The sequence below is a fragment of the Eurosta solidaginis genome, chromosome 3, assembly GCF_040869045.1.
Source record: "Eurosta solidaginis isolate ZX-2024a chromosome 3, ASM4086904v1, whole genome shotgun sequence".
In the NCBI taxonomy this organism is placed as follows: domain Eukaryota; kingdom Metazoa; phylum Arthropoda; class Insecta; order Diptera; family Tephritidae; genus Eurosta; species Eurosta solidaginis.
Window position 1 is genome coordinate 143,592,886 of NC_090321.1, and position 22,286 is coordinate 143,615,171.

Below are 22,286 nucleotides of genomic sequence, written 5' to 3' on the forward strand. Positions count from 1 at the left end.
TGTTCTTTGGCTTTTGAACAGATTCGCTAACGGATCTTTTAAAATGACGCCACAGTTTTCTACCGAGTAAAATTTTGGTACAGGCCCAAATTTATACAAAATACGTATAAGTCGAAGTTAGCAATTTATTCTGCGTACTCAATGGCCGTAATATTTTTTTGCACACACAAGCACGAGCGCGGTAACTAGACCTTTTTTTTTTTTATTGTTCATCTAAATAATAAGCACTTTATTGAGCGACTTTTAGCATTTTCGTCTAGTTATATTTTACCGACCGCACATAGTTAGCTGGAATTTTCGATCCACGCCTGACACCATTTATGGAATGAAACAAGCGTTTTGTTTTATTTAAATGTTTAATTTCACTTTGTTTGTTAAGGATTTTACATTTAAATTGTTTCTTATTGTTTAATTATAGTTATTTTGAGTTTTCCTTAGTATTAGATTAAATTTTTAGTATAATTAGATAATTTTCTTTTGTGTGCGACTTTTATTTCTTATGGGCGCTTCGGGTTTCAAAGTTTAACTGCCCTCGTCTGTTTTCAGTCGTTGTCGTTGTTGTCGTCTTTTTCGTTAAATTGTTTGTCAGGTTAGAGTTTGTTAGTTTGGTTGTATTTTAAGGCTAAGGTTGCATTTCAAGGTATCAGGTCCCACATCTATATCGAGTAGTTTATGCCGTTACGGGGTACCATTATGCGAACAAAGTTAATATACTGTGTGAGCTCTGCTCAGCTGAGTATAATACATACAAAATATGTTGGGTAAATTTTTTATTGATATACAGACCAATTCTAAATATTTTGGAATTTTGTTCTCGCGGATTTTTTTATTCCCGCTAAAAAATTTCTCCAATGCTTTTCTCCTGGGGAGAAGAAAAATTGGGGAATAGGAATTTCGAATTTTCGAAGTCAGCTGTTTTGTCTATTGAAATTTCGTTGCGCATTTCTTATTTTGTTTAAAAAATTGAAAAGTTTAATTATTGTTGCGAATTTGTTTGAAATTAAGAAATAAGGTATACACAATGCACATTATTGCATTTCATGTGGTATTCACTGAAATGAGTAATGAATTGCTGCCACAGCAACATCAACAGAGGAGCATAAGAAGAAGACGGCGGGATAACACAAATCCGCCGGAGTTGCCTGCTTTCATTCTGCAAAGCAATTTTCTGGCGGCCACGTCGAGTTGAGTTCGTCTTTCGCCATATGCCAAAATCCTCTTAAGCCTTCTTAAAAAATCCTTGCGCAATTTCTGGATGGCTGCATCGAATATACAAAGAGCTCTTCCATTGCTTATGATATACTTTTCGACTTAAAATAAAGAATAGTGTGGTTTTTGTTGTTGCTGTATTAACAGTGAAAATATTGTGGTAGAATTAAATACATATTTTAGCACAAATTTGTACAAATAAGTGTTCTTTCTTAAAAGAACGAATTTCCTTTAACTATTTTGATGCATTGCCTTTAATTTAATTTAATGGTAAAGAAATCTCCCTCTCCCTCACATTCATAATACATACTTTTCTCCCATAACCGGTTTCCTCTTTTTCGAACATTGTTCAGAATAGGAGGAAAGGGAGAAGTGAAAAAACTCACAAGGAATTTTTATTTAGAATACTAGGAATGGGAGAAGGGAAAAAACCCGCACGGAATTTTCGTTTAGAATTGGGCTGATAGTGTTTTTCGGTAATATCGCAGTAACTGGCCTGTAAAAAAAACTATCAACTCACTTCTAGTTAACTACAAAGAGTCAACTCTCAACCGGTTGTTAGTTGCCATGGCAACCACTGAAAATGGAAAAAACTTAAACCGAAGTGGAAAAAAAATCAAACCGAAGTGGAAAAAAAATCAAACCGAAATAGTTCTAATTTATCAAAAGAAAATTAAAATATTTGTGGGGTTTCACGCCAAATTGAAGTTTATATTTTGGACATCGGTAGTTTCTAAAAAAATTGCATAAAAGTAAGCAAATAAATGTCTCGTCTCCTATGTCCAAATTTGATTTAATGCATATCGAATAAAAACCATATGTGGTTAGCTTTAATTTTGATGTGATGCAAGGCTGATCGGGATTATGTTTTTAATATAAGAGTTACATACATATTTATAACAGTAAGGTACGTGGAGATTTCCCACACTTCCAAATCGGCCGCCCAAAAATCTGAGTCATCTTTTTTGCAGTGCGGGACATCGGACCGTTTTGGATCCATTTCTGTCCATCTCAACTGTCGTTCCCTTCAATTTCGCTGTGCACATGGACAAGGGAGACATTGAAATGCCCTATGGACGCCAACGAGGCTCGACAGTTCGGCACGATATCCGGCATTATCACGTTGGAGTCGAATGCCTTTAAGGTGGCATTACCGTTGACAAACTTTGACGTTATATTGGTGTCTGGGACAGCACCATTCTGGAGCAGTTTGCCTGCTCTCTCTCTCATAGACCTTCAGGAAGTAGGTATGGTGGGTTTACTCGCAGCTCCAGTTCCTTTTTCCACAAGTTGCTTTCTCTTGGTAGTATAACCCTTTGCGCGGCTAATGCCTGCAGGAACACTTGAAGAGGCATCAAGTGAAAAATTACGTGATGCTCTATGCGCCTAACATTCTTAGGCATGCTAGCCTTTGGACCATACCAGAACAACGTTGCGGTGACAGTCCCCGGTTCCTCTCAAAAGCCTCTATGCAGGAGGAGCTTTCTTTGAAATCGCTTATCATGCCAAGATATTTGGCTTCAGAAGGGCGCTTTATCGTTGTGCCGTTTAGTCTTGGTAAGTTAAATGAGGAAATTTTTGTTTTTCTTGTGAACAGGATAGGTTCCATTTTTGTTGGATTTACCCCCATATCCATGAGCTCTCAAATCGTTGGCACGAATTTACTTGTGATCGGAATAACTAAGTAAGTCATCGGCGAACGCGACTACATTCGTTCCTTGTGGCTTAAAGATTTCTAAAATTTCATTGGCTACTAGTATCGAAAGAAGAGGCGATAGCGATCCTTGCAATTATAGAGTCTTGGATTCTATGTCATATAAGTGCTTTGCAGATGGCGCCCGTTTGAACGTTGTTTAAGGCACCTTCATTTCATGTGTAAGAGTTACCAATCGACTAATTTATTTCGAAAGGATTAACCTTATATAATTATTTTCCCAATTTAAGTGTTCTCTCGTGAATAGTGGTAGAACGATACGAGTACTGAGTGAGAAGTATCGATACTTTTCCAAAAAACTCGAGTATTTCGTACTCAATGCTTTTTACCAAGTAGGGAGTAAAGTATCGATATTTTACCTCAATAATTTCTCCGATACTATACCAAGTGCCGATGGTCCTCAGGTTTAAGATCAACAAAGCACAGTCCATTAACACCATCACTTGAGAAAAAACTAAGATATATTCACCAAATATGGTACACCAAAATATCTGAACTCAATATACGGTCGACGTAGGGGGAAGAATTCACTCTTTACCTAAAACGACTTTTGGTTATAGGAGAATGGGATACGATTCCGGTAAAATAAAAATAGGTGTCGATTCTCCAGAATCCTTGAGATGGGGTTGTTTTTATGGATAAATACGAGGAAAATACCCGAAATATTCCTTTTTTGTATGTTTCTTTTTTTTTTTTTGATATTTAAAAATTATTTAAATCGAGGACGCTTGCGATAAATACCAGATGACTCCTAGCAAGGTCATAACATCCGAAACGGAAAATATAGTGAAAACAATTATTGTAAATAAACTCCCGTGAAATCATCCTGTTGATAGAAATTAAATTACTAACATATAGAATTAGTATGTACCTAATGGTGTATAAAGGAATAGCAACAAAAGGCAATACTTAAAGACCAATTGCAAAGCGAGCTGCGGTGCATTCATATGGCTGAGTGGATAAAGGCATTTTCCTTGACACTAGTATGAATGTTAGAGATTTCATTTTGGATTGAATTTGTGTATTTTTTTACATACTTTTTAAAAGATAATTTTTACCCTTTAGAAACTCCAAAATTATGAAAAGCTGCTAGCTCCATAAATTTTCAATACATTTTAAATTATCGAATGTTGGGTGGCGTTTTCATGCAATTGAATTTTTCCGTTCTAGTGTGAAATTTCTTTGGATGGAGTTAGTAGCATCGTCGATATATTGGTATTGCAAATGATAGAAATTAATTAAAACCACGCAAACTTAAAAAATTAAAAAAAGGACAATACAGAAACAAATACTGATGATGTGGTAAAACTTGACGAGTGGATAAACTTTTTGACGCAAAATACAAATTAAGTTTTATTTTGTAAAGTGGGCGTGGCACCGCCCGCATTTAGTAAAAGAAAATTTTAAAGTTTTGTAAGCCGTAGTCCAAAAGCCGTTGATATCATTTTGCAATTTGGCGCAAATATGGCCCTAGTAATATATGAAACATGTATTTATGTTAACAGTGTATTTATGTTGGGAGTGAATAAAAGCGAAACTTATAAACATATCCATAAAAGGGCGGTAAAAAAATAAAACAGCAGTTAATCTGTACTTATAATTTTTTCTTTTAAAACAGGGACACATAGATTAATACAAAATAACATGGATTCATTGTATTTTTCCATGAGAGAAAACATTAAAAGTGGACATATCATATTCAGTTAAGGAGGATCCGCGTTCCACCTTTGTCTATGCGTAAAGGATTGACTGACTTAGGGGCTATTTCGGCAGCGTTTCGTGAACATTTGGAGACCATATCGGAACGATTTCAGGATCGCTTCCGGCTTATTTTAGGTATCATTTCGGGTTAACTTCAAGATCATTTCAAGCCTATTTCGAAACCATTTCGGGACAGTTACAGGATCACTTCAGAATCATTTCGAGACTATCTCGGGACCAATTCGGAACAAGGCTTTCGAAATAGTTATGAAATTATCCTGAAGTTGTTCTGAAATTATACCTTAAAAAAATCCCGAAGTGTACCCGAAATGACGCTTCAGTCAGTCGATGTTTTATTGCATAAGTCGATTGGATAATTCACAAGAGTGTCGTATTCTTGTAAAATTTAAAGATTTGAGCTGTTTCCATGGTTTCCAATTTATATTTTATTAATGCATGGCACATACGCCGAATTGGAGACAAGTTGAACAGATGTGTCCTTGTTTTAAAGGAAAACAAATTATGAGTCCAGGTTTTACTACCGTTTTATTTTTTTACCGCGCTTTTACGGATATGTTTATAAGTTTCGCTCTTATTCACTCTTAAGATAAATACACTTTTTATCGTCGGCTATTCATATAAGACCTGAGCAAAATCGGTAGAGGACGCAGTTAAAAAAATCTCCTTTAGGGTTTAATCTTAACAAAATTTTGAATAGATGTATGGTACGTAACAACAATACCAGTAGAGATATGGCAGGGCAAAGTCCGAAAGTTAAAAAAAAATGTTTATCTATCTGATCCACAAAACGTAAAATGGCACAAAAAAATACTTCTAATTTTCATAGTTCTCCTTTAGTTTTCTCTACTAATTAGTGAGACGGGACCAACATATTTTATGGTGACTCAGAACGACAACTGCAAGACAGATGCATTTTTACTGACAATCTTCTCATGGCAAAAATATATTCGGAGTGTTTGCCATACCAACTGAGAAGCGACCCCGTTTAGAAGAACCTTTGTCGAATTAAAAAAAAACGTTTTTAAAATTTTTATGAAATTTGGTAATGTCAGCAACTGTTGTCAGTTCAGACAGAGTCAAGGGTCGGCTTCGATGTGTTAGTGAAAATGTTTTAGTATAAATCACAGACATGACTCTCTATGACGAGTTTGATTTTGACAGCGAGGCAATATGTTCACAGCTGACTCGCGAGTCTTCCTCACTGTCTGTAGAAACTATTACGGAACTAGATGTTTGAATTTGTACAACTAACTTGTTTTGGCTTTTAAATCATGCGTGACGTTTTTCTTCAAATGCATCCTTAATATATATGTGAGAGTAAACAAATACGTAAATAATGTTCGGTTTCGCCCAAACTTAAACTTCCTTACTTGTTTTCTAACAAATTCAAAATATAGAATTTTATGAAAAAAAAAGTTTATTGATTTTGGCAAAATTCCCAAGTACTCACCTGGATCGAGTATACTTGATACCTATAACTGAGTATGAGTACTAGCATCGATATTTTGATCGGAGTATTTTAAATAAATACCGGTATCGATACTTTTTCTAAAGGTTATATCTCTACTACTGGATACTTACACAAATATTGATAAGTGATGAATAATGAGTACCGAACATCTCAAAAACTTACTTACTTACTTAATTGGCGCTTAACCGTCTAAACGGTTATGGCCGAATAAATGTAAGGCGCGATAGCCTCCGAAGAGATTTTAGGCCGAGCTTCTCTTCCAATTTGCGTCGTGCTGCTTTTTTTCAATTTTTCCTACAAATTGGCGGGACGGGACCTACTTTTTTATGCCGACTCCGAACGGCATCTGCGAGGCAAATGAGTTTTCACTGAGAGCTTTTCATGGCAGAAATACACTCGGAGTGCTTGCCAAACACAGCCGAGGGGCGACCCCGCTTAGAAAATTTTTCTTCTAATTGAAAAACCTTATTTCTAAAATTTTGATGTTGCTTTGCCCGAGGTGTGAACCCAGGGCATTCGGTGTGGTAGGCGGAGCACGCATCCATCACACCGCGGTGGCCTGCAAAAAAAAACTTAGAAACTGCTGAAACCCAATCTGAAAACGTAATGAATGCTGAAGCTCAACTTGAGAGAAAAGCTTTTCGCGGAGAATAGTTTTTGGAATGATTTTTTCGTGTGTCACTTGCCCTGTGTAATTAAAATTTAAGTAATTTCCCGACAAGCTACAAGCTTGAAGCGGAACGACAACGTACAGTAAAGTTAACTGCCGCAGATTGGATGGAACATCCCGATCGTTATCTATTAGAATTAGGCGGTCGCACAAACTACAATAATTAGAAGCCATATACTGTTTTCACACAGATGGCTTATTGAATAATAAAGGTAGTTTTCTTCATTAAGACGCTTATTGAGCTCAATCTTCCCTAAAAAATTCGAATCTATAATTATTTCATTAGTGACTAATCGAATGCCTAATGAAGTCAAAAGCACAATGCAGTGTAAAGTTTCTTAGTTTATGGTGTGTTCAGTGCTTAAAAATGTCATTTATCAAAGTAAATGTCATTGTCTGTCATATAGCATTGTCATTTTATTCGCTTGACATTTCATCCTTCATACTAATCGAGCAGTTACTTCTGTGTGAAAGCAAAAAATTTACGATTTCATTAGAAGGTGAAATGAGATCATTAAGTTTCTGTGTGAAAACAGTAATAAACATTGATTAATACCATATATTTAACGTGCCTTATAAAGCTGGCATCTGCAATTTGCTCAATTATTTATACGAGTGCATAATCAATATATACCGTCGATAAAAATATTTGAAGCTAGCGCAGTAGAAAACCCTAAATCAAGAAAAGATAATTCGATATTCCTATTGTTCGGCCAGTCAACAATTCTAGTGTTTTACTTTAAAGGTGTTTTTAATGATATTTTATTAACAAATTTTAGTCTCTCGTTTAAATAAAGAATTTTTAATATGGGTACTCAATTATGTACACATGATGTACTGTATCTATGTTTGTATGTACTTATATATTTATTCAATGGCAAATGACTTGATCACAAGGGAGTTCAGAGTTTTGTACATTTGATGTTGGAAACGTTTTATAGTAAATATAAGCTACGGATATTGAGTAAATTTTTCTTTTTGAGTTGTTCATTTGAGTACTTGATTTTATATTGACAATTGTTGTTTTGCTATTCAGTTTAAAAAAACATATATACTACGGGTTTTGATGTTGCATATTTGCAGTGACATAGGAAATGCATAACCGCGTATTTTGTTAGTGTATTGTAGAAATATTTTACACAAGTTTGTAATGGAATGATGCTAGACCATTTGCAAAAATCCCGAACTCCCCATATGATATATTAAAATTGTTAGAATTTGTTGAACATATTTGTAATATGCGATAAATATATTCATTTTATTTTATATTGACATATCCAAAAAAAAAAAAAAAATATTTTGAACTCTTTATCCACTTTCATAGATTCTATATAAAGCATTTTATAGCGTGCATTTTTTATAAATCGCATCCAACATATCCTTAGCCAAATTACAGGTTCGCCACTAGATTATTTTAATCTTTTATGAATGGCTTCTTCCAGATAATAATTAATAATAATAAATATTAAATAATAAGTTTTATTTCAGTGGACTTAAACCAGTTTCAAAATAATTTTAATTTTTTTTTATTTTGTTAGCTAAGCAATTTTCAACTCCCCAAAATCATAGCGATTATTATGATACTAGGCTTAAATTATTTATAAAAAAAAGATTATATAAGAATTTGATTATTGTTCTCATTAACTCCCTTTTTTTTTTAAACGGATTTAAACCACTTTCAAAATAAACGACTCATATATCGAATCAAATATAAAATACTTATTGTGAAGTCTTATATAAATTCTTATTTTTTGCAGAGAATAAAAATAAGTAAAAACATGTTTTATCGGAAGATAAGTTGGAAAATAATTATTATAAAAAATAGTTAATAATCCTTCAGTATGGTTCTTTAAGTTTTGGTTTTTGTCAGTTACGATTATTTCTACTCCCTGGCCTCGACTGTTTGTTTGATCAATATATTTAATGCAAATAATACAAACATCTATAAAAACGTTACATCTTGACATAAGCATGTACATCCGTTCGTTATATTAATCTCTGCAATACGTCATCGCATGTCATCCTGAAGAAATGCATAACCCAAAGTTCCTGATTTTTTCGCGAATTCTAAAAGGTAGGTTACACATACATTTGTAAGCGTAACTGTACTCAGGTATTATATTTACAATCGCCTATCAGTAGGTTGAAATAGCATGATCAGATCGAGATACATATAAAATGAATACATAAAAATCATCAGGATTAAAAATCAGAGGATGACTATCACATGCGGTTAAACTTGTATAGTGAAAAGTCAAAAAATTTTTTTTTTTTGGATTTTATTATTTAATAGAATATAATTTTAGATTTAACAAAGCCAAATTTGCCTAAGATCTACACATAATAAAGGCCGACAAAATTTGAAAAAGTCCAGACCTAAAAATGAGGTAATAGTTTTTGAAAGTTTCTCGATTCGCTTAATCTGAATAGACTTAGGTTTGGAATTGTGTAGCAGATAAAGTAACCGATAAAGCTTCTTGTATCTAAAGTTATTTGTTTTATTTGTATAATATAACTTTATTTCGAGCAGGCATGGTTTGCTCAACCCGCCATCATGCAGTTATTAAGTGCCCAACGTGAGTAAATTTTGTATGGAGAAAATATTGCATACCTAATACAGGTTCTATAACAATATCTCAAAACTATATTTCCAAAAATAGTAGTTACTTTTTTATGGCGGCCAACGGGTTCTACTATCGGGCAAAGCAACATCAAAAGTGTATATACAAAATTTTCAATTAGAAAAAAGTTTTTCCAAGCCGGGTCCTCCCTCCGCAGTAATTTGGCAAATACTCCGAATGTATTTCTGCAATAAAAATCTTGGAAGTGATAACTTATCCGCCTTGCAGACACCGTTGGTAGTCGGCGTAAAACTTGTACATGTAGGTCCCGTCCGGCCAATTTGTAGCAAAAAGAAGTAAGGAAGGCTAAATTCGGGTGAAACCGAACAGTACATACTCAGCTGAGATCTTTGGAGACAAAATAAGGGAAAATCACCATGCAGGAAAATGAACCTAGGGTAACCCTGGAATGTGTTTGTATGACATGGGTATCAAATGGAAAGTATTAAAGAGTAGTTTAAAAGGGAGTGGGCCATAGTTCTATAGGTGGGCGCCTTTTCTAGATGTCGCCGTTAACGTGGACCAGGGGTGACTCTAAAACGCGTTTGTACGATATGGGTATCAAATGAAAGGTGTTAATGAATATTTGAAAAGGGAGTGGGCCTTAATTATATAGGTGGACGCCTTTTCGAGATATCGCCATAAAGGTGGACCAGGGGTGACTCTAGAATGTGTTTGTTCGATACGGGAATTAAATTAAAGGTATTTATTTTAAAAGTGAGTGGGCCTTAGTTCCATAGGTGGACGCCTTTTCGAGATATCGCCATAAAGGTGGACCAAAGGTGACTCTAGAATTTGTTTGTACGATATGGGTATCAAATGTAAGGTGTTAGTGATTATTTTAAAAGGAAGTTGGCCTTAGTTCTATAGGTGGACGCCTTTCCAAGATATCGCCATAAACGTGGACCAGGGGTCACTCTAGAATGTGTTTGTACGATATGGGTATCAAATGAAAGGTGTTAATGAGTATTTTAAAAGGGGTGGGTCTTAGTTCTATAGGCGGACGCCTTTTGGAGATATCGCCATAAAGGTGGACCAGGGGTGACTATAGAATGCGTTTGTACGATATGGGTATCAAATGAAAGATGTTAATGATTATTTAAAAGGGAGTGGGCCTTAGTTTTATAGGTGGACGCCTTTTTGAGATATCGCCATAAAGGTGGACCAGAGGCGACTCTATAATGTGTATGTACGATATGGGTATCAAATTAAAGGTATTAATGAGGGTTTTAAAAGGGATTGGCCCTTAGTTGTATATGTTAAGGCGTTTTCGAGATATCGACCAAAATGTGAACAAGGGTGACCCAGAACATTATCTGTCGAGTACCGCTAATTTATTTATATATGTACTACCACGAACAGTATTCCTGCCAAGATTCCAAATGCTTTTGATTTCGCCCTGCATAACTTTTTCATTTTCTTCTACTTAATATGGTAGGTGTCACACCCACTTAACAAAATTTTTTCTAAAGTTATATTTTGCGTCAACAAACCAATCCAATTACCATTTTTCATCCCTTTTGTCATATTTGGTATAGAATTATGGTATTTTTTTAATTTTTCGCTGTTTTCTATATCGAAAAAGTGGGCGTGGTCATAGTCGGATTTCGGACATTTTTTATACCAAGATAAAGTGAGTTCAGATAAGTACGTGGACTAAGTTTAGTAAAGATATATAGATTTTTGCTCAAGTTATCGTGTTAATGGCCGGGCGGAAGGACAGACGGTCGACTGTGTATAAAAACTGGGCTTGGCTTCAACCAATCTCGCCCATTTTCACAGAAAACAATTATTGTCATAGAGTCTATGCCCCTACCAAATTTCACAAGGGTTGGTTAATTTTTGTTCGCCTGATGGCATTAAAAGTATTCTAGACAAATTAAATGAATAAGGGCGGAGCCACGCCCATTTTGAAATTTTCTTTTGTTTTTGTATTTTGTTGCACCATATCATTACTGGAGTTGTATGTGTGACATAATTTTCTTATATACTGTAAAGATATTGAATTTTTTGTTAAAATTTGACTTTTAAAAAGTTTTTTTTTAAAAGTGGGTGTGTTCGTCATTCGAAATCAAATTACAGCTTGCAAAACTTTTAAATTACCTTCTTTTAAAAGGGGGCAGTGCCACGCCCGTTGTCCAAAATTTTACTAATTTTCTATTCTGCGTCATAAGGTCAACCCACCTACCAAGTTGTATCGCTTTATCCGTCTTTGGTAATGAATTATCGCACTTTTTCGGTTTTTCGAAATTTTCGATATCGAAAAAGTGGGCGTGGTTATAGACCGATTTCGTTCATTTTAAATAGCGGTATGAGATGAATGCCCAGGAACCTACATACCAAATTTCATCAAGATACCTCAAAAATTTACTCAAGTTGTCGTGTTTACGGACGGACGGACGGACGGACGGACATGGCTAAATAAACATCTTTTTTCGCCCAGATCATTTTGATATATAGAAGTCTATATCTATCTCGATCAGTTTATGCCGTTACCGATTACCGTTGTGGGAACAAAATTAATATACTCTGTGAGCTCTGCTCAGCTGAGTATAATTAAAGGAGTATGACGCAAATTCAAAAAGAAGCAGGGCCTGCAACCTTTTCGGAGGTTTTCGCGCCATGTATTTATTTATTTGTATATTATCCTGGCAGTTAATGACAAATATAAAGATGTCCCAAATAAAAATTAAAATTTATAAATATTCATATCGAAAGAGATAAAAATGTTTAAAGAAAAAGTCGTTTCTTGCTTTTTTGGTTTATTTGAAGCTATTTTGTGTGCTTCAAACACATAATCGTATATGGGCAAATCCCAAAAACTTTATTTTTTTTTGTATATTCGGGTTTTACACACGGGCAAAAAACTTAAGGCCAGAAAAAAGTACAAGGGCATTAAATTTGACCTTTTGACTATCCGATCTGATGATTTTAAAAATCAAGAAAGTTGATATGAAGTTTTTGCAGAACTTCGAAAAGTAAAAAACGTCGATTTTTACACTTTTTCAAGCGATACCCTTGATTTTTTTTTTGAATTTTTTCGATAAAATTTCGGGGGCATCGCTGAAACGCTATGGAATTTAAACTGATTGTTGTTTTTGAGACGAAGATTTTAAAGGTATGAGCAAAATTAATGTGCCCCTCCAAAACTCAAAACTATCATCAATCAAACTAGCGATACTTTGTTTTTGTCATTCTCTATATTGACAGTTTTTTGCTCATAGCTTTCTGGAGCAACTGAGCATTGAAATTTGGATTATACGCGATAATAGCCTATCAGGGACTAAAAATACCTGGGGCTTCAAATTTGATGTGCCCCTTTCAGTTTTGCAGGTAGCGGCAGAAAAGTGGAAGCACTTGGTTGCGTAAATTTTTTTCAGGAGCATGTTTTTTGAGGGCACAGCTACAATTTGACTTTTATCACTTCATACCCGTTTGTTAATTTTTTCTCTACACCGCAGTGGTATACCATCAATTGCCTCATCTTGGAATATTCACGCAAGGAAAGTTATTGATCTTTGTACATGGGGAAAATATACAAAATTTCCGACAAAAATTGGCAATCGTCAAAAAGTGTAGATTTTTTTTAACCAGGTTTTATTTAAAAGTAAATGAAAAGAAACACAAATTTGGTACAAAAATTAACAAAAAATAAATAAAAAATGTCTACACTTTTTGACGATTCCCAATTTTTGTCGAAAATTTTGTATATTTGCCCCATGTAAAAGCATCAATAACTTTCCTTGCGTGAATATTCCAAGATGAGGCAATTGATGCTATACTACTGTAGTGTAGAGAAAAAATTAACAAACGGGTATGAAATATTTGACGGTTACCCGGTTTCATATTTTTGCCGATATCTTTAAAACCGGGTTTCGGGTATGAACAAAATTTTACCTAAATATACCCCACATAGATATGTACATCGGTTAAGAAGTGTTTAAATAAGTAAACAAATTTACGGTTTTCCGTGTTTATGTTTTTATCAATATCTCAAAACCGGATCTCGGGTATCAAAACTTTTTTACCTCAACATACTTCGTTCACATATCTATATGTTTTTAGAGTTTCAAAAGAATCGGTAGAAAAGTTTTAAAATAAATGTGTTGCAAACTTTGCTGTAAAAAATATTTGGGGGTTATTCGGTTTTATATTTTTACCGATATCTACAAAACCGGGTCTCGTGCATGAAAAAAATTTTACATAGCTAACAGCTGCATATATCTCCATATTTTGTTAAAATTTCGATATAATCGGTACAGAAGTGTTGAAATAAATGTATATTTAATATTGCGACCTCAATTTATATATATTTTGATCGATCTTTTGACTATATCCCTTTGAGGCATTATCTAAGACGAGTAACGGTGATGCACTATACCTCCAATTTACCCCTCAATGTTTCTAACAAAGAGATATTTGCGCGATACCATGTTTCAAAAAAAATGTTTTTTCTCCAAAAAACCAAAGTTTGGCGGATTTCCCCATATACATATATACAAGAACATAAACAGTTCTTGTTTTAATAAGGTAGAAACCCTGTGATTGTTTAAGTTTAGATGCTTCACGATACCTTAAATGCAGAGAGGACCGTGAAGGGGGAATTGACATGTGTCCTCTTTTTCCCACTTCAAAGCAGCCTTTAACAGCGCGAAAAAAGTTTCTGGTGTGCTGCTATTCTCAATTCAAGTTCCCTGCTTATAAGGATATACACAATTACGTTAAGCAACACCAGTGATGGAGAAGGACCTCTCCGAGTCATTCGAAGCCAAACAACGCTTCAGACAGAGATACTCCCTTACGTGTGATTCCTTTCACCTACTAAATGAAATAAAATAACTCTGGATCAAATTACTTTAGCAGCAGATCTAGACCGCCATGTTGCGATCTATTATAGAGCAAACCCCCGCTCTGGAGCAAAACTTATAAAAATTATAAAAATGTTTAGTCTGTACTTTTCGGTCAAATCTGGCGACCTTGGCCACTTCACCAAACTTACGGTTGCCACCCAACAAATTTTTCTTGGATCAGAAATCCTGCTTAACAAGTAGGGGCGGGACTTAAGCCACGCATGGTACTTTGGATGTTCGAGGCGGTGGTGCGACCGGTGCTTACCTATGGTTCCATAGTCTGGTGGGAAGCTCTAAGTAAGAGCTACAATCTCACCACCCTGCAAAAAGTCCAGCGCACTGCGTGCGTTGGTGCCATAGGGGCCAGGCGCAATTGCCCCACTGCTGCTTTAGACCCAATTTTGCACCTGCTTCCGATCGACTTGCATCTACTTTGTACATTGCCACAAACCACACTGAGATTCAGGGAGTCTGGGTGTTGCAAGGATACTCAGCAAGGGCATAGTGGTATCCTAAAGAGACTTCCGGATGGTACATATAGTACCGAGACAGATTACTACCTTCGCAAACTGAAGTTTTAGTACGGTTGTAATACCGCCATTCAAAGCAGGAACGAGTGAAAGAGAAACCCGGGCATAAGGGTCGACGACATCCAAATCTACACTGACGGCTCCAAGATGGAATCGGGAGTGGGGGCCGGAGTCTTCTCTGAGGCCCTAGATTTGTCTGTATCATTCAGACTCCCATCGCACTGCAGCGTGTTGCAAGCAGAAATCCTCGTGATTTGGCAAGCCTGAAAATCACTGGAGGGCTCTAATGTAGCTGGTGAAGTTTGCATACTGTCGGATAGCCAAGCAGCGATAAAAGCGCTTTCCTCGCCACACACTAACTAAAAAGTAGTGTGGGATTTTAAGCGACTCATATCCCAGTTATCCACCAATCTAGAACTACGCCTTATCTGGGTCCCGGGTCATAGGGGGATAGAGGGTAACGGGAAGGCCGACGAACTAGCACGCAGGGGAAGTAGGCATACCCTTATCAGTAGCCAAGGGGAATATCCAAAGTTTCTACTTGAAGAAAGCACAAACAAAGTGGAATAACATCACCACCTGTGCAATATCAAAATCCATTTGGCCAAACTATAATGGAAAGAGGACGAGAAGTCTTCTGAACAAATCCAGGGCTAACACACGCAAACTGATAGCAGTCTGCACCGGTCATTGGGCAGTAGGTACGCATGCGGAAAAGATGGGCATTCCGTATAACGACTACTGCAGAAGCTGCAAAGATCCAAATGCCAAGGAGACAGAAGAACACTTTATGTGTAAATGCCCGGCTCTAGCTAGAGCGCGGCTAAGGTTCCTTGGAACCCCGTTTCTAGAAGACCTCAGAGGGTTATCTGTGATAGCAATCTCGAATATTCTTAATTTTATCAACAACTCTGGCTGGTTGTAATACCAAAGAGGATAAATATAATAAGAGCAATCAGTCTGCTACGAGTGGCGAGTAACTCGCTGGAAATTAAAAAAATTGATGTCTAATGTTTTCGATGAAGGACATTTTCAATCGGCTCGCATTTATCCATGTCGTGTAGGCACCTTATGCAAATGTGTTTGTAAAGAGAATTAATTAATTAATTAAATACAGTCGGAAAAATAAACACAAATACCCCACGAAAAGGTATAAAGATATTTATGCACATCTCGCCCAAAAAAAATCCTGCGAGTACCCTAACGAATAACATTACGCAAAGTAACGAGTGACGTCTCTTATTATATTTATCCTCTTTGGTAATACATTTACCATAACATTCCGTAGGTTTTTAGACGAGTTACATGGCATCAAAACGGCTTTAAATAGCTACTTGGGCGACCAGGGTCGCAGCCATTTCACCTTCCTACCTACCTAGGGACGGGACTGTCTTTGGCTGTGCCGAAGACGTCATACCTTTCATGAATGGAGCTGAACAATAATGTGTAGAAATTTCAAAAAATTCATAAAATTTTAAAACCCAGTTGATTTGGATATATTGTGACGAATAGCTCAAAAACTAATATATACAAAGTTTTAGACCAATCAAAAAAGATTTAGAGGTGGCGCAAAGGGCTTGAAATCCTGAAAAATTACGAATTTTTGCAATTTCGTGTTTCAGGATTCCATATTTTTAAACCCTTTACTAATTTACTGCTTTTCTTTACCGCGATAAGATTTGTATTTTTTTAGTTTTCTAAAATGGCCACAATCTTCAAAATTAGTTGATCAAAAACAGAGTTACAGGGCAAAATAGATATTGCTTTCTACAAACAAATATGAAAAGTAAATTAAGTATGTGCAAATGTGTTTATCAGTGAATCGTGATATTCGGTTAAAAAACGCTCAAATAAACTTTTTTTTACACAAATACATATATCCCTTGAAGCCAAACTTTAACTTTCTTTATTTAAAAAAGTATACACATATATTTTTTATAAATTTTCTTTCGAAATGCGTGATGCCACAACAAATTTAAGCCTGCACTGCAACTTGTTCTTGCAACAAGCATGTCGAAAGAAATTTAAAAAAAGTATAAAAAATGAAAATATATATTTTAAAATTGCAAACAACTACAAAAAATTGTTTTGACGTGTTCTTATTAAAACTATACTACTCTTGAATGAACACATTTTGAATAGTAGGTTTTTTTTTTAAATAAATAAATTGCGGCACTTTGCATTAGTGTGTAAAACCAGTTCCAGAAATAACAGGTCGGGAAAAGGTGGAACGACTTCCAGTTGTTGTTACTTACAGGAATGGTAAACAGTTAATACGAGCTCCAAAATTATATGCTGCCGGTTAACACAGGCGTTATAAAAGGAGCTGCAACGTTATTAGAAAATAAAACTTGAGCGAAAACTGTTGTTGTTGACCTTGTCGTCATCATATTTATGAAGTTTTGCTAAGAGTTATTTTCCAGTAAATACTAGTAAGGACGTTCAGTTATTTCAGCGATTTCAAGAACATTGGAAAAACATCGGCAAAAATAGTTTTAGAGATTTGCTACAAAATAACGAATTGAAATTACTTTTAAGCGATAGCAAAGATACTATTCTAAATGTCTCTAAGGAAGAGTTGAAAAAGAAAATAGTAAGAGATGACCATAGGGAATTATTGGAATTAACGTCTATATGTCTAGGAGCAAGTGATGGCATAAAGTTTCGTGTACCAAAGCCCACTCATCATGCTCGGTGGATGTCTAAGGCATTGTATTGCTTAAAAATCTATTTATTTCGTGAACAGCTTAAACTTACGGAGTATGAAGCAAGTATATCCGCGTTTATTATACAATTCTAAGTTAAGCTTTGGTTTAACTGTACCAATCCTCATAGAGCACCTCTTCAAGACTTATATTGTATTAAAAAACTTTTAAATACAGAAATGTTAATAAAAAATATCTGTCTGACGAATGTATTGCATTGGCATTGTTCGATGATGCCGTACAAGAAGAAAAAGATTGTGGAAAAATTCAAAAGCATAGACAACTGCTACAAGGAAGCAGAAAATGTAAAGAGGTTAGTTACACTTAAGGCCCAGTGAAATCAATAAGTTCATAGAAAAAGAACTACACGAGTTTGTAACAGGAAATACAATTAATTTTTTTGGTCGGTTTGGGATATCATCTCAATTTCTGGAGGTAGATCCACTATACTGGGGGGATACAGAAAGCTAGTATAAACAAGTAAGGAAGGCTAAGTTTGGGTGTAACCGAACATTACATACTCAGCTGAGAGCTTTGGAGACAAAATAAGGGAAAATCACCATTTAGCAAAATGAACCTGGGGCAACCCTGGAATGTGTTTGTATGACATGTATATCAAATGAAAGGTGTTAATGATTATTTAAAACGTAGTGGGCCTTAGTTCTATAGGTGGACGCCTTTTCGAGATATCGCAATAAGGGTGGACCAGCGGTGACTCTAGAATGTGTTTGCACGATATGGGTATCAAAGTAAAAGTATTAATGAGGGTTTTAAAAGGAAGTAGCCCTGAGTTGTATATGTGAAGGCGTTTTTGAGATATCGACCAAAATGTGGACCAGGGTGACCCAGAACATCTTCTGTCGGGTACCGCTAATTTATTTATATATGTCATGCCACGAAGAGTATTCCTGCCAAGATTCCAAGGGCTTTTGATTTCGCCCTGCAGATCTTTTTCATTTTATTCTACTTAATATGGAAGGTGTCCCACCCATTTTGCCAAATTTTTTCTAATGTTATATTTTGCGTCAATATACCAATCCAATTACAATATGTCATCCCTTTTTTCATATTTGGTATAGAATTATGGCATTTTTTTTAATTTTTCGTAATTTTCGATATCCAAAAAGTGGGCGTGGTCATGGTCGGATTTCGCCCATTTTTTATACCAAGATAAAGTGAGTTCAGGTAAGTACGTGAACTAAGTTTAGTTAAGATATATCGTTTTTTGCGCAAGTTATCGTGTTAACGGCCGAGCGGAAGGACAGACGTTCGACTGCTTATAAAAACTGGGCGTGGCTTCAACCGATTTCGCCCATTTTCACAGAAAACAGTTATCGTCATAGAATCTAAGTCCCTACCAAATTTCACAAGGATTGGTAAATTTTTGTTCGACTTATGGAATTAAAAGTATTCTAGACGAATTAATGAAAAGGGGCGGAGTTATGCCCATTTTGAAATTTTCTTTTATCTTTGTATTTTGTTGCACCATATCATTACTGCAGTCGAATTTTGACATAATTTACTTTTATACTGTAAAAATATTAAATTTTTTGTTAAAATTTTACTTAAAAAAATTTTTTTTTTAAAAGTGGGCGTGTTCGTCATCCGATTTCGCTAATTTTTATTTAGCACCCATATAGTAATAGGAGTAACGTGCCTACCAAATTTCATTTTAATATCTTCAATGACTGCCAAATTACAGCTTGCAAAACTTTTAAATTACCTTCTTTTAAAAGTGGGCGGTGTCACGCCCATTGTCCAAAATGTTTCAAATTTTCTATTTTGCGTCATAAGGTCAATGCACCTACCAAGTTTCATCGCTTTATCCGTCTTTGGTAATGAATTATCGCACTTTTTCGGTTTCGTAATTTCGATATCGAAAAAGTGGGCGCGGTCGTAGTGCGATTTCGTTCATTTTAAATAGCGATCTGAGATGAGCGCTCGGGAACCTACATACCAAATTTCATCAAGAAACCTCAAAATTTACTCAAGTTATCGTGTTTACAGACGGACGAACAGACGGACGGACAGACATGGCTAAATGAATTTCTTTTTTCTCCCAGATCATTTTGATATATAGAAGTCTATATCTATCTCGATTAGTTTATGCCGTTACGGATTACCGTTATGCGAACAAAGTTAATATAATCTGTGAGCTCTACTCAGCTGAGTATAAAAAGCTAAGGATACTATTATAAATATAAAAGTAGTTAATGACACAGCAGAACGGGGAGTAAAGCTTATGGAAGAATATATAGAATACTTACAAATGACGAACAAGAAAGACAATATTTATTACAAGATGTAACTGATTACAAAAAACAATTTAAATCTCATACTAAATCATCATTAATTAGATCCTAGGAAATAATATCATATTATATACCGTGTCAGCTAAAGTTTCACAAGATATATGTATATGTTTTAAAAATTTACTTTCAAAAACGTTATAATAAAAAAAATTTGAAACAAACTCATTTACATATACTCATTATATACACATTCTTGAAGTAATGACACCGTGTTTAAGGCAGAATTTATTTTATAACTTTGACCACTTTTTGTTGTTTTAAATTTATTTGAAAGTCAAATATCTCTAGAACTTACTAATAACACGATAAATAACATTTCGCCCATAAAAAATGAAGTAGGGTTGACCAAATTTAAGAAATTTTAGAAATTCGTAATTTTTCAGGAACTCAAGTTCTTTGCGCCACCTCTAACCCTTAAACTTTGTATATTCTAGTTTTTAGGCTATTCTCATATTTCTAAGATCACTCGAGAATCGGAATACTTTGGAAAATAAGGGCCACCCTAATGTCCATACAAGCAGCGGAGGCAACGCACAACCACATGCATATATCTGAGATACTCCCGAAAGTAGGCAATCATTTGTGCAAGTATCACTCACATATAAACGCGTATATTAGGAGCTATAAACGTAGTTACAGTTGGTAATTTTATAGCTGATAACCAACTACTAAATTCTAGAAATAGACGCAGCAACAGTTGAGGCACGAGAGTCGGTTTGATTTAAGCAAGCTATTGGTTGTGAATTATCAGTGTTATTGTGGAGTACTTTAATAAAGGCCATTTTGCATTATTGAATATTGGAGTTATTTATTCAACAGTTTAGCGATACAAACGTTAGCAGAAGGTTGCAAATGAGCGCAATTTCTCTAAATTCGTTACAATTGGTGTCAGAAGAGGAATTGTTGAATAAATTCCGAAGACTTGGAATACAACTTGGACATGGCAAAGTGGAGTGAATTGAAGATCCAGCAACCGAAGAAGGAGTTGGAGAGCCGTGGATTGAAGACAACCAGCAATAAACTCGAACTTCAGGCACGACTACGAGAGGCAATGGAATTAGAGGGAATTAACGTGGAAGAGTGTCTCTCATCTTGATGGCGAGGAGACAACAAAAATTGAAGAGAAAAACGAAACATCGCAGACAGTGACGCACAACCACATGCATATATCTGAGATACTCCCGAAAGTATGCAATCATTTGTGCAAGTATCACTCACATATAAACGCGCATATGAGAAGCTATAAACGTAGTTACAGTTGGTAATTTTATAGCTGATAACTAAGTAGTAAATTCTAGAAATAGACGCGCCTAGAAATATGTCAACGAGGAAACAAAACATACAAAAAGCAGCAACAGTTGAGGCACGAGAATCAGTTTGATTTAAGCCAGCTATTGGTTGTGACTTATCAGTGTTATTGTGAAGTACTTTAATAAAGGCTATTTTGCATTATTGAATATTGGAGTTATTTATTCAACAGTTTAGCGATACGAACGTTAGCAGAAGGTTGCAAATGAGCGGAATTTCTCTAAATTCGTTACAATTGGTGTCAGAAGAGGAATTGTTGAATAAATTCCGAAGACTTCGAATACAACTTGGACATGGCAAAGTGGAGTGAATTGAATATCCAGCAACAGAAGAAGGAGTTTGAGAGCCGTGGATTGAATACAACCGGCAATAAACTCGAGCTTCAGGCACGACTACGAGAGGCAATGGAATTAGAAGGAATTAACGTGGAAGAGTATGTCTTTCATCTTGATGGCGAGGAGACAACAAAAGAGAAAAACGAAACATCGCAGACAGTGACGAACACAGACTTGAACACAATATTAGCTGCAATATATGCACAAACGTCGACAGTAACATCCAAGATGGAAAAACAAATAGAATCCCAGAAGACACATATAACATCCAAGATGGAATCACAGGAAACACGTATAACATCCAAGATGGAAGCACAGGAGGCTCGCATTTCAGAAATGTTGTCGCATATGTCATCCCAACTGGAAGAACAAAAGACATATATGGCATCACAACTGGAAGAACAGAAGGCATATATGACATCCCAACTGGAATCGCAGGAGACACGTATAACCACCAAATTGGAAGCACAGCGCTCCTTCGCTTATCATCGCAGGTGGCACAAATCTCTTCGCAGTTAGAAGCACAGGATGCAAAAGACGCCGAATTTCAGGCAGAGGTCGTATGGAGCAGTTCCAACTAAATGGTCCAGCAGTTTCAGCGAGTAATCCAAAGGTAAAGACACCATCCTTTGACGGTTCTGTTCCTTTCAAGGTCTTTAAGCTACAGTTTGAGAAGAACGCAGCAGTGAACAACTGGAATGCTGATGATAAAGTTGCTGCACTTTTCACGGCATTGAAAGGGCCTGCAGCTGAGATCTTACAAAGCATTCCAGAGGGCGAACCGAACTGTTATGAAGCATTGATCGGCGCTCTAGAGAGACGATACGGAACCGAGCATG

At 35.7% G+C, this 22,286-nt stretch overlaps 1 protein-coding gene across 9 annotated transcripts in view; it reads left to right on the forward strand.

Moving 5' to 3' along the window:
• The window catches only part of LOC137244315 (sodium-dependent neutral amino acid transporter B(0)AT3), a 598,031-nt gene that overhangs the window by 48,351 nt on the left and 527,394 nt on the right, over positions 1-22,286 (forward strand). Inside the window, exon 1 of one of the 9 annotated variants that reach the window (XM_067773156.1) lies at positions 8,664-8,860. The exons of the other annotated variants lie outside the window; for them this stretch is intronic. The gene's annotated coding sequence lies outside the window, so the exon portion shown is untranslated. Of the gene's footprint in view, positions 1-8,663; positions 8,861-22,286 lie in introns of those variants that run through there. 9 annotated transcript variants of the gene reach the window in all.